Source organism: Coenobita brevimanus, chromosome 90, assembly GCF_032717465.1.
Source record: "Coenobita brevimanus isolate Jiangsu-jjx chromosome 90, ASM3271746v2, whole genome shotgun sequence".
Lineage (NCBI taxonomy): Eukaryota > Metazoa > Arthropoda > Malacostraca > Decapoda > Coenobitidae > Coenobita > Coenobita brevimanus.
The window spans coordinates 25,777,405-25,789,655 of NC_137043.1; the positions used below are offsets into that span (position 1 = coordinate 25,777,405).

Below are 12,251 nucleotides of genomic sequence, written 5' to 3' on the forward strand. Positions count from 1 at the left end.
AAAGAAGAAGGCATATGGTGAATGGTTGGCGAGTAGAGGTAGGGGAGAAGATGAGAGAGAGAAGAGAGAGGTATATGTGAGCAGGAGAAGGGAGGTTAAGAGACTGGTGAAGGAGAGTAAGAAGAAAGTGGATGAAGAGTTTGGGAGGAATCTGAGTGTGAAATGGAGGGAGAGTAAGAAACTGTTTTGGAAGGAGGTAAAGAAAGTAAGGCAGTGTGAAAGGGGAAATAGTAGGGGAGTGAAAGATAGGAATAATAGATTGTTGGTGGAGAAGAGAGAGAAATTGAGGAGATGGAAGGAGCGCTTTGAGGATTTGTTGAATATAGAGAGTGAGAGCAGTGTGAGTATAAGTGGTTGGGGAATGGCTGGGAGAAGAAGAGATGAGAGGAGAGAGGAAGAGATCAGTAGGTCGGAAGTAGTGGAAGCGATGAAGAAGATTAAGCTGGGAAAGGCCCCAGGAATTGATGGAGTGTGTGGTGAAATGCTTAGGTATGGGGGTGAGATTGTTGTGGAGTGGATATGGAAGTTGTGTAGATTGGCTTGGGAAGAGGGAAGGGTTCCAGAGGACTGGAAATCAGGTATAATTGTTCCTCTGTACAAAGGAAAAGGGGAGAGAGAAGTATGTGGTAACCATAGGGGTATTTGCCTTCTTAGTGTGACTGGTAAAATATATGGTAGAATACTCATTGATAGGGTTAGGCATATGACAGAGGAGCTAGTTGGAGAAGAACAAGGGGGATTTAGGAAGGGAAAAGGGTGTGTAGATCAGATATTTGTTCTAAGATGTTTAGTGGAGAAGTATCTAGAGAAGGGAAGGAAAGTGTATGCTGCCTTCATGGACTTGGAGAAAGCTTATGACAGAATAGATAGGCAAGGTATGTGGAAGGTATTAAGAATATATGGAGTGGAGGGGAAATTGTTGAGTGCTGTGAAGAGTATGTACGAGGGAGCTAGGGCTACGGTGCGAGTGGATGGTGAGCTGAGTGAGTTCTTTGATCTCAGTGTGGGACTGAAACAGGGGTGTGTGATGTCTCCATGGCTGTTTAATATATATATGGATGGGGTTGTAAAGGAGGTGCAAGGTAGGGCAGTGGATGTGGGGGTGGCCCTAATGAATGAGGGTGAGATTTGGAAGATTCCGGTGTTGCTGTTTTCTGATGATACAGTATTGTTGAGTGAAGATGAATGGGAGTTGCAAGGTTTGGTGAATGAATTTGGGACAGTGTGTAGGAGGAGGAAGCTGAAAGTTAATGTAAACAAAAGTAAAGTTATGGTGTTTGAGAGGAATGAAGTCACAGAGTGTGCAGTGAGGTTGGATGGTGAGGATATGGAGAATGTGAGTGCATTTAAGTACTTGGGTAGTGTGATGAGTAAGGATGGAACTTTGGGGGATGAAGTACGTGAAAGGGTACAGCAGGGAAGAAAGGTTGTTGGTACACTGAAAGCAGTGATGAGAAATAGGGAGGTGAGTATGGAAGTTAAGAAGTCACTGCATGATGGTATTGTGATCCCTACCCTGACGTATGGAAGCGAGGTGTGGACCTTGCAAGAGGGGAACAAGTCAAGAGTGAGAGCAGTGGAAATGAGTTACTTTAGAGGAGCATGTGGAGTGACATGGAGGGACAGGTTGACGAATGAAGAAGTGAAGGAACGTTGTGGGGTAGATGTGGATGTGGTTGAAAAGATTAGGAGAAATACACTGAGGTGGTTTGGACATGTTGAGAGAATGGAGAATGAAAGACTGACTAAGAGGGTGTATGTAGGTGAGGTGGAGGGAGGGAGAGGGAGGGGTAGACCGAGGATGAGGTGGAGGGATGGAGTTGAGAGGTATATGAGGGAGGTGGGGGTGAGTTGGGGGGAGGGTAGTCAAATGGTGGGTGACAGAGTGACTTGGAGGCGTTTTGTCTGCGGCCACCCTTTGTGGGATTAGGGCGTCGGGCTATAGATAGATAGATAGATAGATTGATATGGTGAAGGCTCAGTCAGCTTTACCACCTCAACCCTGCATCATTTTCGGTTTCCCATAACCCTTTCTTACTTTATAGTGACTGCTTGTTTGCATCAACTGTTTGCATTTTTTTTATAAAGTAATTAAATATCTCCTCTTGCATTTGCTTCAGTAATTGCTTAAAGTTCACTCATTTTCGTAAGCAGAAATTTTTACCCTCCTCTGACTTATCCATCTACTGCCAGACATCTTAATCCCATAAGGGGGGCCACAAACAAATTAACTCCATGTTGCACTGTCATCTACCATTTGACTGCCCTCTCTCCAACTCACGCCCCCCTCCCTCGTATCTTTCCACTTCATTCTTCCATCTCAACCATGGTCTCCCCTCCTCCCCTCCCCCTCCGCATCATACACATACCTTCTTCTAGTCAGTCTCTCATTCTCCATCCCCTAGATGGCCAAACAGTCTCAAAGTGTTTCTCCTAGTAGCACCACAATGCATCTCTGCTTCCTCATTTGTATATCTGTCTGTCCATAAAACTCCACACACTCCTCACTTCATTTTCACTGCTGTCACTCTTGACTTGTGTCCTTCCAGCAGGATCCAAGCCTCACTTCCATGCTCACTTCCCAACTCCTTATCACAGCTTTCTATGATCCAGCAACCTTTGTACCCTGCTGTACCCATTCAAGCACTTCCTTGCATCCTTACTCATCACACTACTTAAGTACTTGGATGCCCTCTCATTCTCTATTTCGTCACCATCCAGTCTCACTGTGTATGCTGTGACTTCTTTTCCCTCAAAGATCATAATTTTGCTCATATATACATTCTCTTTTAGATTCCATTTCCTACATACACCTCCAAATCCATTCGCCAAACCTTGCATTTCACATTCATCCTCACAATACAGTATCATCAGCAAGCAACAGTTCAGGAAGTTACCACACCTTACCCTCTCTCATTAGACATTCCAATATATTCACATCCCTGCCTGTTGTCTTTCGTACAGCTCCATCCATATACAAATTGAACAGCCACAGAAACATGACAGAGACATGACACAAACATGACACAAGGGGACATGACATATTTGTCCTTATGCAGATTCATTTCCCATAACCCACTGGCAGAATATGATAGCACTCTGGCCCAACATCTTTTCTGTAGCACTTCTTCATGACTAGCACCATATTAGTCTTATTTCAACTAGCATTTACAAAGGAAAGATGGTAATTTAATCCCCAGTTAAACAGAGCATAATTGAATAAAGTTGTCAGAATACTGTACATGCATCCCCCATACCCGCAGGCTGAGCTGACAACACACCAGATATATATGGGCAGCCCTGTATTTTGGTTTAGTAAATTGTGGGCTGCTGTTACTTTGGTCCTGTATTCCTCTTTGGTAGTCCTGTAACCAAACCACTTCTCTGAACCAATATAGCATCAATTTCAGCATTTTTGCTGATACAGTATGTGCTCCCAAAGTAAATCAGTGTCAGGTGTTTGTAGCTTATCTGTGTGTGCTGATCATCTAGCTTCTTGAATAAGCTGAGAAATTTTGTTAAGGATATATGCATGTCATTTTCAAAGACACACTGTTGAAAGATGCACACACGTCTGAAAAAAATTATTAGAGGATAATCTTTGTTATAAGACTTTTGGAGCTTAACTCATCCAAAAGCTCATATTGCCTTTTTTCTTTCATTAAATTCCGGTATTTAGTTTCTCCAGCTTTAACTTTGTTTGTAGATAAAATGAGCCTGGGACCACCACAACAGCAGGTATTATCAGCCCAAAAGATCGTAAATAAATGTGGCAAATAAAAGGACTTTGCCAAAAGCCATAGTGTTTTCATTACCAAGCAGTAAAAGTAGGTGTTTTACATATATTATCCTTCCTGAAGTATTGATGTTGGTTATTATGTTTGTATGCCTATTTTTATGCCCATTTTCTTGTTATTTTTGCATTATTGTTATTGCCATGTCATAATGATATACTGCACTGTCTGCCACAAGAAAAAATATGCTGAAAAAAAATATGTACTCTTGTCCTTCTTTGGTTGATTTTAATTGGCAACAGGTCAGCTATGAAATTGTCATCCTCAGTCTGTATTTCCCTCTGCCTATGACCTCCAGTCTTTTAATAAAAACACAGTGTGTGCAGGGATTTCAGAATTAACGGATCTTGAAATTGGCTCTCATTTGTGTATTATTTCTTGCAGCCTTCAGTTTCTCCTTCTCTGCATTAAAAAGAAAAATATATTGTCCTAAATAGCACTGAGAATTTAGGACTAACAGGTATCCTTAGTTAACATCCATTTATGTCAAAGATTAATTAGGATCTTGAGTTGTGTCCCTTCATTAAACATCCCCGCTTGATTCCCTTCATTTAGGTCAGAGATTAACGAGTAGAGATTTTTCCCTGCAGTATGTACGAACATGTCATTAATACGGTTCATGTTTTTTGCTAATGTATTATTTTTCCTGTGGCAGACTGTATGTTTATATATAGATGTGGGTGAGTTTTTTTGCTGCCTGTTTATTTCTGTTGATTTATTCTATAGTCAATTTGCTTTCACTTGACAGAGATTCATAACCTTTTGCATGGATTATGGCCAAGTGTAGTAAAACTGGAGAGTTAATCTGAATAGTAACCAAGGAGTCTCATCCCTACTTCATCATTAAGGCTTATCAAGTTTTATGTAGCCACAGAGATTCATAACCACTTAGGTTGGATTATGGCAATGTGTAGTCCTTGGGAGTTGATTTGAATAATAACCAAGGAGCCTCATTCCTACCTCATCACTAAGGCCTATTGAATTTTATACACCAGTGATTTAGTAATAAAGTGATAAAGGTTGCTTTGTTTTGTTAGCTGGAAATAAACTGACTATAGTTATGTATGTGTTGAATTGTAATATGTTATCTTTGTATCTCTATTCTTCTTTGTAATAATGTGGGAAAGTGTACCCAAGTAATGTCATCTTCAGGTCTTAAAAATTTTATAACTACAGGTAAGCCCTTAATTCACGCGAACTTTTTTCACACGATTTTGGTTATCCACGAATTTTTCTTAAAATAATTAAAACATAAAATTATAATATTCAAATAATTTTAATATACAAGAGAAATAAATAAAATATAAAAATGCCTACCTGCTGCCTGTGTGCATACATATGTGTGTGTGTGTGTGGGAGGTCGGTCTACCACGCACCACACAGTTTGAATCCAACGGTTGAACCATGCGTGACTCGCGAATCGTTATTTGTGGCTTATTTTTCTGCCTTCCAGTGATTGTTTGCCTTGTCTGCCAACATGGGGCCTAAGCGTAGTGCTAGTGATGCATGTGGTAACACACCAAAATGAACTGTAACGTGATGTTGCTGACAGAGAAAGTTGTGTTGGACAAACTTAAGGGAGGAATGTCGGCGACAATTCTCCATCAGGACGATTCCCTGTCATTTACATACCAGTTTATTTAGCAAGTACAGTACACTAGTTTTTTACTTATATGAGTTATAAAATCCCCCTGAAAATTAGTTATTAAAGTATTAATTAATCAATAATAAGTATATTTATAGAATGACAGGGAATCGTCCATGATTTGATGGGGAATTGACTTCATGGTGAATTGTCTTGGAACCGTGTGTTTGGGGTGAGTCAACTGTTCCTACAATAAAGAAGGGAGAACGTAGCATACGGGAGGCTGTGAGGGCCAGGAATCGTCCATGATTTGATGGGGAATTGACTTCATGGGGAATTGTCTTGGAACCGTGTGTTTGGGGTGAGTCAACTGTTCCTACAATAAAGAAGGGAGAACGTAGCATACGGGAGGCTGTGAGGGCCAGTGCACCAGACTGTGCTAAAGTGTCTCCACCTATGCCTGTGAACTGGCTTGGAACCGTATGTTTGGGGTGAATGAGTCAACTGTTTGGACAATAAAGAAGGCAGAATGTAGCATATGGGAGGCAGTGAGGGCTTGTGCACCAGACTGCAGAAGTGTCTCCACCTACGCCTGTGTTTGTCAGATTTCAGTGTTAAATTTCTTACATTTTTGTTGTTTTTCATACTTTATGCTAGTTTATAAGATGTATGTAGGGCATAAACAGTATTATTCAGATGTAATATAATTAGTAGACATGTGTAATTATATGCACACAAGGGCAGAACATATACGCTAATTTACTACATACGTGTAGGATCTGGGAACGTAACCCTCACATGAATTAAGGGCTTACCTGTATATGGATTGGGGTGTTGAACTGTTGATAGATTGATAGATATGGAAAGATCCTAAGAACTGTATGGATTAAGGCATTGGGCTATAGATAGGGAAAGCACCTAAGGTGCCCAATGGACTGAACTATTTTGGTATTTTTCTTCATATTACACAGTCATTTGCCATATTTTCCTAAGCATGTGCAAGAACTAATTTGCCTGTCAGGTCTCTGTCGTCTGTTAATCCATAGCATCTCAGAGATCAGCAATATTATGTGTTGAGCAGATTATTTTGTGCAGTATGCCTAGCCCCGGGTCCTTACACTCCTTATGGGGTGACATAGGATTGGATGACGGCAGACTGTGTTCTATAAAGTTGCAAGGTCTCCAACATCACAGCCAATTGTTTATACATTTTAGAACCATCATTATGCTTATTCTTAGGCAATGCTGTTGATATTTCTTCTTCATTGTTGCATTTTCTTTGTGTATTGTTTGGGTGTTTGTGATGGTGTCTGTTGGGTAGGGGTTGTGGTGGTTTATGATCAGAGTGAGAGAGAGAAATATGTACATGACAGTGGTTTAATATCAGTGTTGGAGTGAGCAAGGATGTGTCATGTTCCCATGGTTGTGTGTGTGTAAGATACTGGGATTTGAATGGTGAGTGAATGAGTGTATGAGCCATTTCACTGGGCTTGCAGTTGGCTAGTTGCTTCATCTTTTGGGTTTCCACTTTGCTTTATGGGCTATATACATTTCATCTATATGTATAAAGAAAAAAAATCAGTACGGTGGTAATGACTGCTTGAAAAAGAAGAAAATGGTTATGACAATTGAAAAATACTTGGTTACGAAGATGACGATGATGATGATGATTAGTCCACTTCACTAGGCATGGTACTAATAGTTCTCCCACTTTAAAAGCCTGTTCATTCTTTGTTCACTGGAAATAAAATTGAGAGAGAGACCCTGGTGTCATAGTGCTAAAAATTATTACAGGCCTCTGACCCTCCCATCACCTGTATTGACAGTCTTTCCCTCCACCTTCCCTTCAAGCAGACAAATTAATTCTCATGATAAATTTAATTCCTTTGTCAAATAGATGATAAACTATTAGATCAAGATTATGCTGTTTTGAAGAATAATTGCATTGTATTAGTAAATCTTGGCTTGTAGTCCCACATATATGTTGAAGGATTGTCTGTTGTGGTGAGTGTGATGTGGTGTGGGAGGAGGCCCATAATTGCTTTGTATTGGTAAATCTTGGCTTGTAATCCCACATATATTTTGAAGGATTGTCTGTTGTGGTGAGTGTGGTGTGGTGTGAGAGGAAGCCATACACTATGGTACATGTGGTGAGTGTTTTGTGGTAGTGTGGTGTGATAGTGTGTGTGGTGTGGGAGGAGGCATTACACTGTGGTACATGTGGTGAGTGTTTTGTGGTAGTGTGGTGTGATAGTGTGTGTGGTGTGGGAGGAGGCATTACACTGTGGTACATGTGGTGAGCATTTTGTGGTAGTGTGGTGTGGTGAGGGAGGAGGCATTACACTGTGGTAAATGTGAGTATGGTGTGGTGAGGGAGGAGGCATTACACTGTGGTAAATGTGGTGTGGCAGGAGGCATTACACTGTGGTAAATGTGAGTGTGGTGTGGTGAGGCAGGAGGCATTACACTGTGGTAAATGTGAGTGTGGTGAGGCAGGAGGCATTACACTGTGGTAAATGTGAGTGTGGTGTGGTGAGGGAGGAGGCATTACACTGTGATAAATGTGAGTGTGGTGTGGTGAGGGAGGAGGCATTACACTGTGATAAATGTGAGTGTGGTGTGGTGAGGGAGGAGGCATTACATTGTGGTAAGTGTGGTGTGGTGTGGCAGGAGGCATTACACTGTGGGCATAGTGTATTGTATATGAGTAGTATATTGTGTTGGCACTGAAGTAAAGATGATGATTGTGTTGGAGTCAGGGTATACTCATTTCACTCTAACTTAGCACAAATTTTCATGTTTTTGCAGCTTTTTTAAAACATTTCCCACTGTCAGAAACAAAATATTAGACCTACATTCTTTCCATAGCTTTTCATTGTGACAGGCATCATATTTTAATGCATGTTTACTGTATTCTTACAACTCAGCCTTCATGAGAGAGCATAAGCCATTTTTAACTCAAGTTAGAGTAGAGAGAGAGAGAGAGAGTGTGTATTGGTGTAATTGTGTTTCTTTGGGTATGGTTGTGTCTGAAGGATGAGTGTCTTGTGATGGTTTTTGAAGGCTTCTGTTGTGTATCTAGGTAGTAGCTATGTACCGTCTGAAGTAGTAGAAATAAAGTTAGAAAAAAAAAAAGAGGATGACAGCAGATCTGCACTTAGGCTGCTGATATTGCAGATGGTTGGAGTCGGTGACCTGCACTGTGAAATTCCATGTGCTTTTCACAGCACAGTTCCTTTGGAATGGGGGCCGTTTTAAGAGGGTAGAAAAAAATATATATATTTGTGAAATTTAGTGTTGGGTATAGGATGAGAACAGATGTTTTTGAAGCACTCGGTGTAGTGTAGGTTTTGGCATTTCTTCATAACCAGCATCACAGTTTAGTGCTTATATACTGTATTCTTATAGCTCAGCATCTATGAGAGAGCATAAGCCATTTTTTAAACAAATTAGATTAGAGAAAGAGAGTATAGGTTGTGTTTCTTTGGGTGTGGATGTGTCTGAAGGGTGGGTGTCTCGTGATGATTTTTGAAGGCTTCTGTTTGGCTGTAGTGGGCATGTATATCTAGGTAGTAACTATGTACCCTCTGAAATAGTAGAAATAAAGTTAGGAAAAAAAAAAAAAACAGTGGATGATGGCTACAGCCACCTGCGGACTGCACTTAGGCTACAGGTGTTGCAGATGGTCGGAGCTAGTGACCTGTTCTGTGACAGTTCCTTTGGAATGGGGGCTGTTTTAAGGGAGTAGGAAAAAATATATATCCTTGTAAAATTTAATGTTGGGTATAGGATGAGAATATATATATATATTTTTTTTAGTACTCTTTGTAATGTAAAATTTTATTACATGCTTTCCATAGCTGTTCTTCATAACCAGCATCATATTTTAGTGCATATATACTATGCATAATAACTCATCATCCATGAGAGAGCACAAGACCTATTCGTGTTTCTCTGGGGTTGTTTTTGAAGGGTGGGTGTTTGGTGATGGTTTTTGAAAGGTCCTGTTTGGCTGGAGATTTTTGGATGGCTTCAGTGGCCTTGTGTGTGTAGGTAATAGCTGTGTACAGTCTTAAAAATAAAATACTGTTAAAAAAAAAAAATACAGTCTGAAATAATAAAGTAGAGGGGGTGGGGAGAAGGTTGATGGCCACAGCCATTGGTGGACTGCAACAAGTGCAGGTGGTCGGAGCCGGTGACCTGTACTTTGAAATTCTATGTATTTTCACAGCCCAGTTCCTTGTGAATGGGGGCCGTTTTAAGGGGGAGAGAAAATATATATCCAACCATCATCCAATCCTACGTTGCCCCATGAGTAGCGTAGGAGCCTGGGGCTAGGCAGTTGGTCCTGACATTTAAGGTGAGAGTGACAAACCTCACTCATCCCTTAGTGGCATTGCGTGAGCAATAAACCCAAACCACCCCTTGGATATAAACCCTCACTGGCTCAATCTGATTGTAGCACAATAATTTCTCACTAAACCACCAGGTGCCAAAATTTGGTTATATGGTTACCACCCAGCATAGTAAATAGATTCCTGGTGTACAGGAAACCATTTGGCTTGTCACTCAGTGTATAGTCACCCATAGGCAGAAGGAAGAGGAAAGAATGAAGGAATGAATGACAGAAGAGGGAGTGTAAAGTCACCCATAGGCAGAAGGACAAGGAAAGAATGAAGGAAAGAAAGATAGAAGATGAAAGGAAAGAAGGATGGAGGAGAGGACAGGGCAGACACTTGAGAGCAGCACTACATTGAGTGAGTGGATGGTGAGTGCCCTCACCTACCACATGAAAATATATATATCAAATATATGGTTGTGGAATTTAGTGCTGGGTGTAGAGAGAGGTTTTTGAACAGATGTTTCTTGAAGCATTAGTGTAAGTGTTGAATGGGTGTAGGTGCTGGGTAGTGAGTGTGTATAGTAGCTAAAACAAGTATCTGTGCAGGAGGGGGTCAGTGTTGCCAAAATTCTGAATGTAACAAGTGATATCTCAGGAGGGTTGATACTGGTATACATAATGTCACCCACCTTTCTTTAGTGTTACCGCGTACAAGAACATATTACATTTGATTACTTTCTCTTAGTATAGGAGACAGTTTTTACCACAGCTAATATTTGGTGTACAGAGTCCATCTGTCTATAGCCAGACACCATGATTGGGGTGGTCATTTGTCTTTGAGTTGGTTATTTTACGGGGAGGGGCACTAACCCCCCGCCAGGAACTTGTTCACTGATAGGGAACATATATGGTTGTGTTATATGGTTACCACCCAGTTTTGTAAACGATTTCCAGGCTTACAAGAAACCTTTAGGCTTGTCACTTAATGTAAAGCCACCTGAAAAGTAAAGAAAGTAATAAAAAGTGACAGAATGGATTTATATATAGCCCTGGAGTTAGTGCATACAAATTGTCTTAACACCGAATGCTACTTAATAATTGAATTATAAGAGTTTGTTATTCAGGAACCTGATTCACAAAACATACCAATGCTGGAGCTCTGCCAGGACCAGGTTGTAGCAGTATCACATTTCACACTATTAACACTCGTTTACGATGCCATACCATAGGCTTGTCAATAGAGAGAGAAATTACATAATGTTTAGAAAGATGGATTACCATATTTTTCATTGCCAAACGCCATGTATCCCAGAGAGGGTGGCCAAGGGCTTAGAGTTAGTTGTTTTACAGAGAGGGGCACTAATCCTCCACCAACCCCACTTGACATAGGGATGCCAACAGCATCTGGTGTTCCCAGGCAGTCACCCATCCAAGTACTAACCAGACCCAACGTTGCTTAACTTCGCTGATCGAACGAGAAGCGGTGTACTCAACGTGGTATGGCATATACTGGAAGATATATGCCACTACAGAATTGGAATGTCTGACTTTTACAAGATTATTGCATTGTAAAATGTATTAATGTGAATAATATAAAGCTGTTTACAATATTACAGGCTTGATGCCCCAGAAATTATCACCCTAAATCTTCAGTTTTAAGGTAGTGTGTCCAGGCATCTCAAAATGAACAGATCTTGAATTTGGCTGTTTTATTTATTTCTTCTTGGAGGGAACAATCATGCAGGCTTCTGGCCATCAGTTACTTCTTTGCATTTAAAAAAAAAAAAATCCATGAAATATGCCCAGACACTTTTTTTAGCCACTCAGCAATATGAAAAAAAATTATTAATACACTTTTCAGAACACAGTCCTAGGATGGAGGTCGTTTAGGCAGGGGGAAAAAATTGGTGAGATGTTATGTTAGGTAAAGGAAGAAGAGAGATGTGTAGTGCTGGGTATGGAAGAAGAGGGAAGTGAAGTGCTGGGTATAGGAAGAAGAGGCAAGTGTAGTGCTGGGTGGAGGAGGAAGAGGGAGTTGTGTTGAGTAAAGGAAGAGGAGGAAAATACAGTGTTAGAGGAGGAAGAGGGATGTTGGTGAGGTAGTGCATGTAGTGTTGAAGGTTTTGAATGGCTGTAGTGTCTAGGTAGTATGTACAGAATAAATTATTTACAGAAAAACAAAAAAAAAAAAAAAATTATTGGGCTGGAGGTCACTTTTTATTTTGGGGTAGTGGTCAAGTGATAGGTCAAGTATAGCTTCATGGGTGGTTTGAATGGCCATAATGCTTTTATTTTCCTGTGACAATTGAGGCCAGACTGCAGGGTCAGTTTAACTAGGAATCAAGAGACTCATTCCTGTCTCATTACTAAATTTCACTATGTGTCATGGGATTTGTCCAGTTCTGTCAGATAAAAATAACTTAATATGAAGAAGTACATAGTGAGGCTGGGGGAAGGAGGTAGTCTTGTAAGTCTGTGTGGAGGTCTTGCTGGGGTGTTCATGTTTTTCTGAATCGAGAGTCCCTTGGTT

At 40.7% G+C, this 12,251-nt stretch overlaps 1 pseudogene; it reads right to left on the reverse strand.

Annotated features, from left to right (window-relative positions):
• Positions 1–11,113: 11,113 nt before the first annotated feature.
• Positions 11,114–11,231, reverse strand: LOC145411722 (5S ribosomal RNA; annotated as a pseudogene).
• Between the last annotated feature and the right edge of the window lie 1,020 nt (positions 11,232–12,251).